The sequence below is a fragment of the Centruroides vittatus genome, unplaced genomic scaffold (genome assembly GCF_030686945.1).
Source record: "Centruroides vittatus isolate TY-2023 unplaced genomic scaffold, ASM3068694v2 scaffold_2707, whole genome shotgun sequence".
Classification (NCBI taxonomy): domain Eukaryota; kingdom Metazoa; phylum Arthropoda; class Arachnida; order Scorpiones; family Buthidae; genus Centruroides; species Centruroides vittatus.
In genome coordinates this window covers 30,565-47,503 of record NW_027122692.1, presented here as the reverse complement: position 1 = coordinate 47,503, position 16,939 = coordinate 30,565, and the positions used below count along the sequence as shown (strand labels likewise).

Below are 16,939 nucleotides of genomic sequence, written 5' to 3'. Positions count from 1 at the left end.
CCTTTAATTGAAACAAACAATAACACGACATAAATACAAATTATTAGAACGCAGGAAAGAGTAATTCTTCTGTCGACTGGAATTATCAGAACCCAATTTCTGCATATATAATCTTCTTTAATTAGCATTAATGCTAAATTAAGGACACTTAGGATGCAGAATATTTCGAGAAAATTAATGTATAAAGAATAAGGTGTGCATCGTCTCTTCTGTAGTTCATTCGTTTTTATGATATCTACTCAAAATATTCGTAATACAAATAGAAGTGGATCAAGAAGTTTTCTAGATGTTCTCATCGTCTCTATGAGCCTACTATCTTGCACAGAAATGAAATTCATAGCGAATTCAGAGCCAGCAAACGTCTTAACTGATTAAATTGACTTTTAATAATAGAGTATAACAATAGAAATGGAAGGTTGCTATATAAAAGAATGCTAAGTACATATTATGCAATTGCTAAGAAGCAAATATAGTCATTGTCCTTGCTCGAAGCTTTTATGATAAATAATAAATGATAGATGAGTCTCCTTTTATAGATCACCTGAATCATTGTACAGTATAAACATGAAATGTTTACAAACATTTATCTTGTAGAATTTGTTTTATGTAATACCCGCATTATTATAATTGGTATTTCAGAATTTGAATCGAAATCAAAATCAAGAAAACAAGAAAATATTTTATATGAATTCAAAATACTTAGTGAAGATCTCGTGAAATCTAGTGATGTTGTTTCCCAAACTCCGTCTTGTTGAGTTGGGTTCCGTGTGTATCACGATTCGATAGTTGTTTCAGGTTCGATGGTAAGTACACTTCCACACGCAATTCAGAGAATATTTACTGTTTATTTACAAAACAAAATACGTAGAATGTACAAGTTCGACAACGTACTATATATAGGACAACAAAGTGTGGTGTCTCACGTATTGGATTAGCTTCGGGAACTATTAAACTCTGGGGAGGCCTCAGTCAGCTTGTGGTGTTGGCTCAACTGCGGTCTCCGCACTAACCCGTCCTGAAATGTTTATCAGAGGAGAACACTCCCTCTACGCTCAGCGGGCTTCCCAAATGCCTGAGACTATCGTGTACCAGTCTCTTGCCCTTCTCTCCTCCCTCTCCCGTTTGCTCCGCTGTTTAAGGATATTTTTGGAAGGAAAACTTCCGACCAATCACAAACCGTTTTTTTGTGAACAGCTTACACTCAGGTCCTTGTTATCCGACGAGAGTGGAGCTTACATTAACGTCTGTCACTTGCTTTACGTTTAGTTGTTTGTTTATATGGCAAGCGGCCTATCGTCTGACCACAGGTGGGCCCAATTGACAAAGTCGGCGCTTCCTTTGTTTTCCCTCTGTTTACAAGTCAACACCTTACAAGTGGTATATTACCTGACCGCAGTGGATTCAATTGACAAGGTCGCGCTTCTTTTGTTCCCTCGCTGCTAAAAGGCTAATACTTTACACTTACTAAAGACTTTTTCAAACTATTTTGTATGGAAATGTAATTAGCAAACGCCGAAGTTTCGACGAAGCACAAACTGCAATTTTCTGACAAATTCTGGGTAATAATACAACACAATTGAGCCAATCGACAGCTGTAAATAAAACATTTTAGTTAGAAAATTAAAACTTAAATAATAATAAATGAAAGCCTTACCGTGTTAGGGTCTATACGAAGTACACTTGAAACCAGAAATAACGCTGCAATAACACATATTCTGAAAAGATTAAATCCGAAAAGCATTTTGTATAATTAATATAAATTTAAAAGTATAAAAATTAAATTTAAAAACTTAATTTAAAAAAAAAGTAATCACTAATCTTCTTGATGCTCTTTTATACCATCCTCTTCCAACTAAACCGTGATCGTGGATGCAAAATAGAAGTTCATAACCTGTATTATTTTAAATGTGTTTCATATATAATTGTAAAACAGAATTTATTCTAATAAATATAGAATGGAGGTCTAGAACTCCGATTTTTGTAGGACCAGTATCGAGAATAGATTCTGTCATAGATGTAAATGATTCAAGAACAGAACCACAGAACAAAACACATGCAATGGCAGTGGCGCGTTATCCTACGGGCAAAATGAGCAATTGCTTAGGGCTTCAAGACAATATTTTCCCCAAAAATTCCATCGAAGAAAAATATCTGAAGTCAACACTACTTGAGCCCCCTAATTCAAATTCGCCTGGGCCATAAGAAGCTATAACGCGCCATTGCGGAATGGGTATGTAAAGATAAAGTAAGGATTGCATTTTCGTGGCAAAAGGACTTTAAGTAAAATGCAATGGCGGTATAAGTGTCACATGTCAGTAGGTAATAGAACCTTCTCCGGCGAAGACATAAAACACAGCATATAGTCAAACAAAAATCTAGGATAAATTCGTTGTACAGTTCTTTTACATTTCGTGATGGCTGCAACTATCTTCCTAGCATATCCAACACATGCTGGATTGGCAATAGGTCTGGGGATGTGGTTTGTCACGTAAAGATATGAACCCTACGTATACAAGGATCTCGCCTTTTGTGGTCTGGCTTTATCAAACTGATAAATAGTCTCGAAAGATATGACATCATAAGCAGTATGATTGGTTGCAGAAGGTTATCAACGAACTGACGTAGTATGCCTTGTAGCAATACAATAGAGATCTGCTGTCATAAGAGATAGTTGTTTAGACTGTATCCTGAGATCTTATGGCCCTCTGCCGATCAATTACTGCAGCTAGACTGGAGTGATGATCACGCGTCTTTTATTCGTGGATACGATGATCGTTTATGACCAGAAAGAAGCGGAATTCGTTACTAAACACTGTACAATTCCATCGAATACCATTCATGATTCTCGGAACTGCCTATATTGGGTGGTCAATGATTGGGGTCCTGGTGCAATGAAGTCCCGACACTTCTAGGTATTGCCTTGATACTAAAAGCTGAGTAGTATTTGGTACAACTGAAAGTTTTGTAATGAGGATTTTGTAATGTTTTTACAGATACTCTAGATTTTATAATCGATATGTATTTTATTTATTTTAACACATGAACGCTGAATATGTTGGTTAAGCGATTGGTAAAACGAGAATGTGTATAAATCTAGAACTTTTTACTTTCCCGGCTGTTATATACAACAGAGGAAAAGTATGGCCATTGATCAAAACATAACCTGAAGATTTTTACCGAGACATCGAAATGTCAAGAAATGCAAAAACATTTGGGAGATATTTCTGTATGTATGGACGTTAATGTGTGTGGGGGCTCGATTCATTTTGACGCTTATCTGTAAAAGAGTCCCTTTGGCTGACGATTGATTAATTAACGAAAAGGATTATCGTTTCCCAAGAACGACCCAGGGGATGGATTTTAGGAAGCCAATGTTCGGGTTATGTCATTATGTTGTTTATAACGTATACGCATTGAACGTAAATGAGTGGATGCGACTATTCTATAATTTTTCGAATTTGTGCGTATCCAGCAGGGTGATGTTATTTCAGTGTGTAAAAAATTCTTGTGTAAAAATATTCAGTTGGACAGATTAATGCCTAATCAAAACGCTTTCCTTTCTTTTTGTACATGCATTCTAGGTTTTTCATTAAGCTAACAATATTTTAATCATACATACCGACAATATCACCGAATGTATGATTGAATTGTATAACCGCTGCATCCAGATTTCACGATTACTCCAAGAATAATATTTTGCATTGCAGAAAATGTCCTCTCCATTGTTGGAAATCTTATCCTTTTCATCGATTTTGTCTTCGCGCCATCAAAGGAAACTCTTTTCTTAAAAACTTGGTAAACTGCAGATGGCTTTTCTTTGAAGTTTGGATCTAAAGACGAAATAGAGAGTATCTGATTTTTCCCATTTTGAGTCATCCTTCTGAAATGTCTAGCTTTGACAATGGGACGATGTCGTAAGGCATTGCAGGTTTGGTATTTGCTGATTGCTATTGACTAGGCTCAAAGGTTAGCTTTTTCCTATCAAAATCCGGTGATCTGACATGCAATGAAACGAAGAATCACTGGGTTCCCATTGTTTATCAGATTGAATAATTTCACATGACCCCGGCTTCCGCTTTTTCTTACAGTGAGTCGCGAGACTCGATTGTCTCTGGAAGAGAGACAGACTTGTCTGCAACTGCGGGAGATGGATCGGAACAATGTTGACAATCATTTCAAAATGCTGGTAGGTAATTCATTCATTAATTACAAACGATTGGTTACTAATTCTATGCAGGCAGTCAGCCTATTATTTAGTTTTTCATGCAGAATTTTCATGTTCCTATTATCCGTTTGCATATAATATAACCCATACTCCAGACGATAACTTAGATAAATGAAATATATATGATGTATATTGAACAGTAATGGTCCAAGGACCGTGGTTTGTGATAATTCGCGAATTAAATTACACTATAACGAATTTTGTTCGATGTACTGATTATTCAACACATTACCGCCGTATTTATTTGAAGGCCTTTCATATTTTTTATATTGTATTTTTCGATATACAATAGGAGAAGATTTAGCATTTACCCAACTTTAAATTATAGAAAAAAGATCACAATAGTCGTTATAACTCTCCATAATGTCAGAACGTTTCCTGCATTCAGAATTTTATTTATAACTGTTAGAGCTCCTCTATGTCCCATCCTCTTCGGGCTATAATCACCAAAATTTAACAACATAAACGCTCCTTATAACACCAAATTTTGTTCCTTAATCGTAAGAGAAACCAACCCACACATCACAGAATTTTCCTTTGTTACAATCAAAGGGGGAAAAAAGTACTAAATCAGAACAATTTCCGAATAATCTCGTAGTTTAGAATTCTAGATAAACAATGTTTCAATGTGTAAAATTAAGTCACGTGTGCGCCACTGTTTATATTTTAGTATACTTTATTTATAATTTCAACACAGTTAATTTCATTATATTATTAAAATTCAACCGAATAAATTACAGTACACGCTTCACGATAAAAATCTTGTATACAATAATATTTTAAAATTTATACAGTTTGCTTATTAAACAATTGAAGTTTCGGATGTAGCAGGTTTCAAATGCACGATCCTTTGATATAATAAAATCATTTTACACTATCGAATACGTTTTTCTGCAGTCACTAATACATTTTTTCTGTGTTGACTTTCATAACTTTTTAACCAGTTTACAATATCACTGGCCCGATTGATGATTAAATAGAAGGTTACCGAGTGCATCAAAACTAATAGTAAACTATACGGATGATTCCAGGTTAGTTCTGTACTAGGAGCGTAATATGTTATCCTATAAATAAAAAAAATATATTATATTATATATACACACAGAAGATTAATAATAATTCAAAATACTACTTACAATATCAATTCTGATAATGCTAAAGAAAAGAGCGAAAATGAAAAGAAGAAGAATAGAACGAGCAATGATGCATTACGATGAGGTACAGATTGAAAACTTCTGGCAAATGACGGGAAATAATATAATACAATTAAGCATATGGACAGCTGCAAGTAATTATAAGTTATTTATTAAATTACCAGTAAGATAACTGTACGTTAAAAATCATAATTAAAGTAGAATTATTCATTCCTTACCATATTAGGGACTACACCAAAGACGTGTGCAATGAAGAATATTAAAAGAATTAAATATAATTTTAAAGATTCATTGCTGTAAATCATTTTGTATGTGTGTATATACAGTAATATAATATTAAAAGTCTAAAAATAAAGATTCAGAAAGGATTTACTTCATGCTTTTATAAGATTCCCTTTCGCCTACACTTTCATACAACGATATGCAAAATAGAATTTTATATTCTGATTTATTTTAATTGTGTTTTTAAATTAATTTTAATGAAAATTAATAACAATTATTTTAATCAATGAAAATTTAATTATAAACTAAATTTTTATGAATAAATTTAAAATATTTTACAAAGTTTTTACAAAAAGTTAAGTCATATCCGAAGTGACTAATCTAAACACCTGATTTAACAATACATTTCTCTCAATTAAAATTGTTTATTTTGTCAATTAAAACTCCATTAAACTTTAAAAAGGATTAGAGACTACATTTAACATTATTATCGTTTAAAGTTATAGTCATAATATTAGTTATACAGAAAAGAAAAAAGAGCCATAGATATAATGTATATATTTTTGGCTGGTGAAAACAAACAGGACCTTTTAGCATGCCTTTTCGCACGTTAAGAGATGAGCCCGACATATCTAAAGGCTTATTATCTGCAGAAAATTCCCGGATTCAATACTGATCCCCAAAGCCTTGGTCAACCGGTTTTCAATAGGGTATAATTAGGCACCCAGAGATGTTAAATATAATTAAAAACGGTTAAGATTTCGATATTGATGGATTAAGGCATTAAAGTCTTCAGGCTCCCGTCATGCCACAAGAATGATGGTTGCAAATATTTGCAGGTGTTTGTAGATCTTTTATAACAGGGCGGTAATTATGGAACCTACAGATATTATGGACCCCTCCATTTCAGACTTATAATAGATGCAAACTCTAGCAAATTGTGGCTGAACTGTACTAGGCAGACATTGATAGCCATGAGAGGAGGCCTCCCACTTCAGTTATGCGGTTGTGCTCAATGAAACTGGAGACTTTCTCACAATTCCAAACTTTTGAATGATAAGTGAATTTAATTACTTATAAAATATAAATCATGAAGTTGTAGATTCCTTGGTGCATGTGCCCCGTTCTAAAGCCAAGGAGTACATGTTAGTCTGTCTGATGTTCACGTTTATAAAGTTTGGTGTCGACATAACCCAAAATGGCGATCCGTGAAATACGGACCCCATTGGTGCTTTTAAACTGATTTTTTCTTTTAATTTTCAGATGATTAGAACCTAGCTGAACAATCCAAAGAACAACAATTAAAAAAACGTGCCGTTTGTACAAGTAACAAACATAAAGCAACTCTAGTGTCTTCTCTGTTTAATTTAGTAACCAAGAGGAATGAGGAATTGGATGAGTATGTTAATCCATATGTTTTAGTTGACGACAACTCGGGCGGTATAAAAGAGATAGAAATTGTTACATCCAATTTAACGATGCATTTGTTTTATGATATGGAAACTACTAGGAAACTCATATTAGACTTAGAATTAATAAGGAACAAACTGATATAATCAGCAGAGTAAATATGTAGAAAGATACGGTATACTGTTGAATCTCCATTTAATAAAACTGATATGAAACAAAGAAATCTAATATTGTCTATAAATGTATGTAAAATTGTAAATGAGAGTTCTTGAATTTACTTTAATTAATGATCATTCAACTCCATATTGCAAGAATATATCTTATAAAAGAATAATCGATATTCAGACCCGCGGGGAAGTGTTATACATTTATAATAGATACATTTTGAGCCACAGCAACGCGTGGCCGGGACTGCTAGTAGTGTAATATAATTTGCGAATTATCACAAACCACGGTCCTTGGACCATTACTGTTGAATATACTTTATATATAATTCATTTATCTAAGTTATCGTCTGGAGTATGGGTTATATTATATACAAACGGATAATAGGGACATTAAAATTCTGCATGAAAAACTAAATAATAGGCCGACTGCCTGCATAGAATTAGTAACAAATCGTTTATAATTAATGAATGGATTGCATTTGTAACGTCTGTCTGTGCCGCAACAAAATCGACCTGAAGTGATTGTCAACATTGTTCTGATTCATCTCCCGCAGTTGCAGACAAGTCTGTCTTTCTAATTCCAGGTACAATCGAGTCTCACGACTCAGTGTAAAAGAGCGGAAGCCAAGATCATGTCAAACTACTGAGTCTAAAAAAATGAGAACCCAGTGGTTCTTCTTTTCATTGAATGTCAGATCATCGGATTTTGATGGGAAAAAGCTAACTCTGGCCTAGTCAATAGCAATCAGGAAATGCCAAACCTGTAAAGACTTACGACATCGCCCATTGCCAAAGCTAGACATTTCAGACGGATGACTCAAAATAGAAAAAAACAGATCCTCTCTATTTCGCCTTTAGATCCAAACTTCAAAGAAAAACCATCTGCAGTCCACCAAGTTTTCAAGAAAAGAGTTGCCTTTGATGGCGCGAAGACAAAATCGATGAAAAGGATAAGATTTCCAACAATGGAGAGGGCATTTTCCACAATGCAAAATATTATTCTTTGAGTTTTCGTGAAATCTAGAGGCAGCGGTTACACATAGACTATGTCTCAAATATAGAAATAGATACAAATTTCTATACTGCTAATACTCTCTAATTAGTGAAAAATTATATTGTAATTCATCAAATCTATAGGCAGACAACCATCCTTAACAAATACAGTATATGAAAACCAATCGACCTATCTCGTAAGATAATTACAGAGAAAATTGAAATTAGCCGAATATCATCTATAAAATGAGATGTAGCAAAGAACCGACAAAATGAATTATGCTATTCACATAAAATTCAATCATACATTCGGTGATATTGTCGGTATGTATGATTAAAATATTGTTCACTTAACGAAAAACCTAGAATGCACGTACAAATTGAAAGGAAAGCGTTTTGACTTTTAGAGGCATTAATCTGTCAAACTGATAATTTTTACACAAGAATTTAAAACGCACTGAAACATCCACTCATTTACATACAATGCGTACACGTTATAAATAACATAATAACGAGGTTGAAGCCAAAGTTTTCAACGCGAAAACGTGTACGTCGGACGTTCAGCGCCGCTTTCCTATAAGCCTAGAAGTTTGACAATGGCGTTTGGAACGTCGAGCATGATTCCACTGACATTGCAAACGCCATCGTCAAATTTCTAAGCTTACAGGAAAGCGGCGCTGAACGTCCGATGTACACGTTTTCGTGTTTAAAACTTCGGCCTCAACCTCGCTATTGAATGTCTTCTTTTTGTAGGTACATTTCTGAATTGAGTGTAGTCATGATCCCATGTGCCAGAACCGCACGAGTAGAATTTATAAATTCCATGATTTTTTAGACAATACGACACAGTTAACTTTACTTGGTTCTCAACACCTCTGTGGCTTTCCATTCGTAGAAATCTGTCAAATACAGTACAAAATATTTTTATTTACTACTGAATGAGCTGTTACTATTCATGAAAACAATTATTTTAAGATATATTAATTAAATACAGCATTTTTAAAATATCAGAACAGAATTTACTTACCCTTCATATTTTTGAATTCCGGCTTCACAATTTCACAGGCAAATCCATGTACAGTACAGGTACAGTACTTTCTCCAATGTTCTAGTAATCGAAGGGAATTAAAAAATCCTTAGGAACACGAAGTCTCACGACAGAATATAGACTTTTTCTCCACCAGGATTTGCTTATGTTCTAATCTTACATGCTTGTTAGTAAGATTTCCTTTTAAAGAGAAGCGCTTATCGCAATAACAAGTATTTTCTGATATACCCAACGCAATATTCTCCATAATGATTTCTTAGCAACGTAGCAGGAATACTTCAAAACCAATTACCGATGATAAAGTATGGTTTTAAAGCTAAAAAATATCGACAAAAAATTCCAAACACACTACGAGGTATACGCTACCTGAACGTCACGACACTAGCGGCATCTCGTGGCAAAAACCAGAACTATGGACACGGAATAGTTCTGTAATTAGCTGCCAGTCAAATAAAGGGGAGGGGGAATTAGTGAGCGTGTGTCTGTGTGCGTGTTGGCGTCTAATTCGTTTAATTTCTTTATTCTCTGTTCCATTCTGAGATATTGTTTAATATCTCAGATATTGTTTAATATCTCAGAATGGGTTAAAGTTTAAGAAACGAAATTTGTCACAATAGCCTGTGTATAAAGGGGCATTAATGCTATTAAATTTTGGTTCTTTATAAATGGTCAACAGTGTGGAGACATAGAAGGGGTCACGTTTCGTATCTTAAATTTCGAATTTCTTACTACAAAAAAGGGTTTATAAAAGAGTAATTTCGTGCCTCCAGTTGCGAGGGCCCCAGGAAATTGTCCATTTTGCCCATAGGATAATGTACCACTGCGCAACCTCGAGAACAGAGATAAATAGATGAAAATTGAGACAAGATATGGAAAGTTTTGGGGCCGGAGGCCTCAATATATGAACTTTTGATAGAGACCGGATGTCACCTGATTTCAATTCAAAATTTTTCCCTGAACCTCTAGCTTAAAAATGTATAAATCTTGGAGTCAAAAATTAGGGAGTTTTTCTTGTATGTGTGCATGTGGAGGGCACGATTGCCTGGAGAGTTAGCAATCGATATAAATAATAATAATAATATAAAAAATTAGTAACGAGTCTCTTATTTTAAAAATTATTATTTATTAATTCAGAATTTCAGTCATATAAATTTGTTTAGATTATTAAAATTTAACAGAAAAAAATACAATATACAGCAATAATCTAGCATTTTCTCTTTTTAACAGATATAAATGAACGATACATTGTACTGGTATATTCTCTTGCTTACACGTTATATAATAACAATACTGCTGCATTAAATGAACATTTTATAAGACATATTGCGATCATTAGGGTTCATTAAGTTTAATTTTAATCTCCTGTTAAATTAATTGGAAGATAAACCTTAGAACAACGACCACTGACGAACATACAATAGTTTTTGCACGCATTGCAAGGAAAAGTTCCCGAAAAAGTGGCAGTTATTGCAGATTAAAGTGTATTATCGTCCGATATAATTTCAATAATCGGAGTCAACGTATAGTTTCTGCAATTTTCAAACGTTAGGTAATAAGTACCACGATAAAATATACTTTACGATTAAAATTTAAAATAAGATATTAAATATTTTCGGTCCAGTTAGTACTGCTTGTTTTTTGCAGTGACGTCCATAATTTTTTAACCTGTGTACAATTTTACGAGAGTGATCGATGACGGAACAGAAGATTGCTGCGTGAACCAAGACTGTTAACGCGTTACCTCTAAGATTGAAACGTGATTTCCTATAAAACAAAATTTATATTATATATATATATAAAGTTACTAATAAATCATTCAAAAGTATTACTACTTACAACAAGACTTCTACTGATGCCGCAAAGCAGATCGAAATTGAGAAGTAAAAGAATAGAACGACCAGCGATAACTTACGATGAGGTACAGAATGCAAATTTCTGGCATATAATGGGTAATAATAGAACACAGTTATGCCAACTGAAAGCTGCAATAAATAAAAATTTATATTAAAAATAAGAAAATTTCGTATAAAAAACGATAAGTTATAATTAATGAAAGCCTTACCATGCTAGGAACTATACCAAATACATTTGCAGTGAAGAATGTAAAACATACTTTTAAAAAATCTTTCGTGGAAACCATTTTGTAAAAGATAATGTAAATTTTAAAAATCTAAAATAAAATTTAAAAATTAACGTTCCGAAAGCTCATCACTGAGTACTTGTCTTGATGATCTTTTATGAGATTACCTTCCATCTACACTGTAATCATGGACGAAAAGAACATGCAAAATAGTACATGTTTTACATAAATGAATTTCTTTTCGAAATTTAAATTTAGGTTGGTAGAATGTTAAATGAATTTCTAACGTTTTAAAATTATTAATAGGCATTAATTAGCTGTGTTAATAACGGAAAATTCCATTTTTCTAATGAATACTTAAGTTAGATAAATATTTGCGAATATGCTCGTCGTTAATGGAACATTATCCGGAAAAAGGAATGCTTGTGAAACTTTTGTAGTTAACAATGAAGTTGTTGTGTTGTTAAAGACTTAGATTAATTGCGAGTACAAATATCCTAGCATGCGAAAATAACGCAACACAATATACTAATGGAATGATATTATATAAATTGATCAATTCTTGTACTGTATATCAGCTCTCTTTTTCACAGTAATGCTTGAAAGTGTGGTGGATACCTGACGTGTTTAGCCCCTTGTAAGAAATTCACATACTATACGTGATTTTGTGACTACTAAATCTTGAGTAGTTACTCGTATATACAATATATTTGGATTATATGGGAAAACTGGCCTTTATTTAACTGTTAGATACGTAACTGGATTGATCAGGCACGAACCCGTGACTAATGTTCCATGGTTTTATCGATTCTATCATTGGCAGCAATCAATATATTTTGGAATTATTGCTTCCATTAAGTATTTTCGTATCAATAAATCAGCTCGGATTACAACAATAAAACAGTTGGATTTTCCAAGTGACAAAAGCTCATACTTTGGAGAAGAGGATTTATACAAAGAACTGGAATTTTACACTCTATGTCAATTAATTACTTTATTTTTCGTAGTCATGTCGATTACAGTAGTATCTGACGTACTGTATCCATTGTTTAATGGAGGATCTGTAATGGAAGACAGTGTTTGTCACGTTCACTTAACCTTCGTAATTGTGTTTATGAGCTGTTACTTAGATTGTTTCTTACTTAACGCATCTCTTTTAGGTTTGATACTGATCAGGAGAATAGAGAAACTGTCAGAATATTTTAATAGCATCAATGATAATGCAATGAAATTTAAAGAAGTGGGGATATCATAATGATTCATTCAGACATTTGGTCTTATATATAGCATATTAATGAAAGACACGAATACATCCTCATGATTGCTTATGGATATGCATTGCATATGACTTGTTTTCTGATATATTTAAGTTTAAGTTCGCACTGCAGTATTCGGCTGCAATTTAAAGAAAATTGTATACCTATAAATTCCCACACAATTGCATGTAAGTACTCCGTATTTTTTTTGCCTGCTTCAAAATGAAACGATGCCAAGAGCAACAGGTCAAGTCATTAATTGAATTTAGTCCTATATACTCTCAAGTATTCTGGCAGCCGTCTGTACAAGGGATGGACGGATTAGCGGAGACAACTGTAAATCTGTGTGTTGACTCTGAAGATCTGTTTACCTTCTGAGCCGCTATATCATGTACGTTTTTAGGTTCATTCAATAAATGATTGAAAATAATATATTTTATTATCAATTGAAATATCTAAAATACATAAAAAATCACGTTGCCATGCAGAAAGTGCATAGATTTTTAGGGTGAATACTTGGAGTCATATCGTAAAAGGAAGTACTGTACACACAGAGCAAGAAACAAAGTGAATTAAGAGTAAATTCTATAGATCTACCCTATGCATAATTACACGAAGATATAATACATGTAAACATTCGTTTCCTCAACACTATAAAGTGCAATTGAATAGACAAAAGGCAGTATTTTTAACATTATTTATTCATTGGTTTAATAACAGTGAATAATTATTTTTTACTTTAGCGTCGTGTCTCCTACCCTAAGAAACAATAGGAAAGTTCCAATGCGTTTTTTCTGTTGTCACGAAATACTTCTGCTGAGGGAAGTAGTAGCTGTAAATCCGTATGCGTATGAAAATCCGAAAGTTGCTTGGGAAAAAATATCTGAAAATTATAGTTTATGGCCCCCTTGACGTGTTTTTGGTCGACAATAGGACGTGCCGTTCGATCTACGAACCCCCAACAATTTGTTAAAGAAGCACCTTTTGTTGTTACTACTTGGCTAAATAATTTTAAGTTTTCTCTTGTTAGTTTTATTGCGTTGATATTCAAAAACAATTTGGAATGCTCATTGTAAATGATATTTAGTATTTCATGTACAAATCGTGAAAGTTCCCTTCTTGTTTTCCCCATCAAAACAGAAATACTATTAAATTTATTAGGACAAACAATCATGTTCTTAAAAAAATACACAATGCATCAATTCTATGTGATCATGATCCATTTTCAGAAATAATTACAGATGGAAAGGCGTAAAGCAGAATGGAGGTGAAACAAATCATCCGTTGTAAATCTGTTAAAATTATGAAATAATTGTTATTCCATTTGTTCATTTTTACTTTAATTTATAATCACTTAGCGAAAATAAAAAAAGCAAACAGAATCTGTCGTTTAATTTAAATTCATTTTAACTGCTGTCACAGGTATAGCTTTAGTGATATGATATAATAGAAAAAGCTGCTTCATCACTTACGTACTCATACAACAAGACTAACATCTCATCAGTAGACTACAAATGTAATTTTAATTAAACGCTTACTGTGAGAAAATAAAAATCAAATGTGAACACAGCCTTACAGTTTCTGCGGTCACTTCACATTACTTGAAAAATATTGAATGATTAAATAATTGCTGAATTGAAATTATCTATTTTATGCAATATTATTCATAAATGCTTAAATAATCATTATTTTAATAGAATACGTCATAATTTTAACACCAAACACAAGATGATGAAGAAGTTTAAGCCGATCTTCTACTCATCGCGCTCGACTTACGCCATTGTCAACCTTGTAGATCTAGAGTTTCCAGATGGCGGCACTCGACGTCCGACGTTCACGTTTTGCGACGAAAACGTCGGCCGCAACCTCTCAAATGACTTTTGTGCTTTTTGTCGAAAATTTCTGATATTTTGCATGGAAGTTTGACTATAACGTGAAATAATATGATTAAATTTTAATGGTTAAATGTCGACCAGATGGGGAGATAATGGAGTAGTGTGTACCTTCAGTATGGTCGGACTTAAAATATTATTCAATAAAATTAAAAATAATCAGGTTATTTTACTCCACATTTATAGCAATTTTAACGAAATACACCGATTTTCGAAGATTCACATTTCTCTAAATTATAAATTAAAGGTCAAATATTTTGTTTTAAATATTGCTTCAGTATCTGTGATAAATCCTTATTTATTAATCATAATTAAATTTAATATTATGTTTGAATTTTGAACTTATCTGCAACAAATGCTGGATTTTATGAATTGATTCAGATCTCCAATAATCCACCAGTGGCCAAGCGGTTCCAATCCCCTAACACTGAGATTTCGGTCGTGGGTTTGCGCCTTGCAGGGACGGGCTCGCCACGTGAAGTTTTCCGGGTTTTGGTCCACGTTTTTAAGGCTTCAATGAGTGCTAGTTACCATTAAAAGACCATTCGGAAGGCATTATTCCCCGCGTAACGATTATCAAATTGCACACGATTGCTATTACATGACATTTACGTCCCACTTTAAGTCGGGGCGATATAGCCTAGAAGCTAATGCCCGACACGCGTTAATTAGGTCACGTCTTTTGGAATTATAATTATCATCGAGCAAATAAAAATATAATTAGGCTAGAAAAATTCAAAATGTAGGTCCAGTGAGAAAATAATAAACATAAAATACTGTTTTTATAATTAAAAGTTAAATGATTTCATTCTAAAAATATTCATAATTCTTGTATTCTGTAAAACTGTATATCACATAATAAAGATATTTCAGATGAAGGTATTACATTTTATTTAACTTAATTGCAATTAAGAAACGTTACAATATTTCTGTTGTTGCATAATAAAAAGACGTTCCCATTATGTTTAGCTGCTGCATGGTTTACCAGGAATGGGATAAGTCTGTGTACTTTCTGGCATTCCTGTGCACCAGCACCCGTACTTCTGGCACCATCCTTTTTTACCACCTCGGTTCCGCGCTTTGCATATGTCATCGCAGAAGTCTTCATCAATCCCGGGAATGCAACCGTGTTTGCAGTTGTCGCTCTTCCTCACCAGATAACCGTCCTTTGCCCACACCGTTCCTGTAAAAAGTACAAAGAAATACTCTTGTTTAACCGTAAAAAGTAATACTGATTAACGTAATAAAATTGAAATATTTAACGCTTTGCCCTCAAAATGTTTAAAATGTAAACGTATGTTATTATTAATATTTCACATAAATTGTAAAAACTAAAAACAGTCCTTGTTATAAATATGCAATTTTAAACACTCGGGAGATGACATGTCACTTGTTCCGTTGCAATTATCGGCGACTAATCTAGCCAGAAAAATGACATTAATGAAAAAATGGAGGACGTAATTTCTTGTAAATCTGAATTTATGATGTTTTTCTATTAACTCTCATTTGTTAAGTTAACACACCCAAGTGACTGAAAATACTTCAGAGAATTCTATTAATAGAATGACAATTACTAAACTAAAAAAACAATCACAAATTTAGACAAGTCTGCATATTTATAATTAAATATAGATACCATCAACGGCCGAGTAGATAACACCAATAAACTCGTTCACTTTGCATGTGTAACACTTAAATAAAGATTAAAATAGTAGAGTAATAGAGAATAGAGATTAGAGACTCGTATAATATCCTCCCGAAAGGTATCGCTTCTTGGCAGATTGCCGTTGTGTTGCATTGCCATGCATCAATCGAATACAGATCTCATAATACGTAAATAATTCAACTTTAATTGAATTTATGCCACTTCGAACAATTTATTCAGGTCGTTCCAATTTCTAAAACACTACAATGTGTTTATCTAAAGTTTTATAATTTTTCAACCAGATATTTCTGTAAGTGATTTCCGATTCAAGTCATGTAAGAAAGAATAAGCTATCATCTGCGAGTGTTTTTATTTCCACAAAAAGTATAATGCAACAAATAATGCAATAAATATAACTCGAATTTCATAACATTTTGATAAATTATAACGATACTAAATTATGCCAGTTATAAAATTAACAATAATTTAGTCAATTATAAGTTCATACTCACCGATCAGGAGCAAACAAGCAGTGATCATCAACAACGAGTTCATCTTCGACAGTATCTAATCGAGTTCCGAATGAATTACCACGAGCAAAAGTCGATATTTATATACAGCAATGCGTACAGGTACAACGTGTACACGTGAATTCTGCATGCTCGTTCCATCTGTTTCCACCAAATATAACAACATCAATGAGCCATTAAAGAAAAAGAAAACATTTCTCAAATTTCTTTATTTGCGGAAGGAATTAAATTCGTAACGATTACAGAAATGTTTATGTGAAACATAAATGAATACAGAGATTCAAATTCTGCATGTATCAAATATTTCACGTAATTAT

At 33.2% G+C, this 16,939-nt stretch overlaps 1 long non-coding RNA gene across 1 annotated transcript; it reads right to left on the bottom strand.

Annotated features, from left to right (window-relative positions):
* Nucleotides 1–5,107: 5,107 nt before the first annotated feature.
* LOC136987794 (uncharacterized) lies at nucleotides 5,108–5,691 on the bottom strand. The gene is made up of 3 exons (XR_010882675.1): nucleotides 5,598–5,691; nucleotides 5,362–5,507; nucleotides 5,108–5,289 (listed from the first exon to the last, which is right to left on the bottom strand). It is a non-coding gene; the product is annotated as an uncharacterized lncRNA (long non-coding RNA).
* Nucleotides 5,692–16,939: the final 11,248 nt, after the last annotated feature.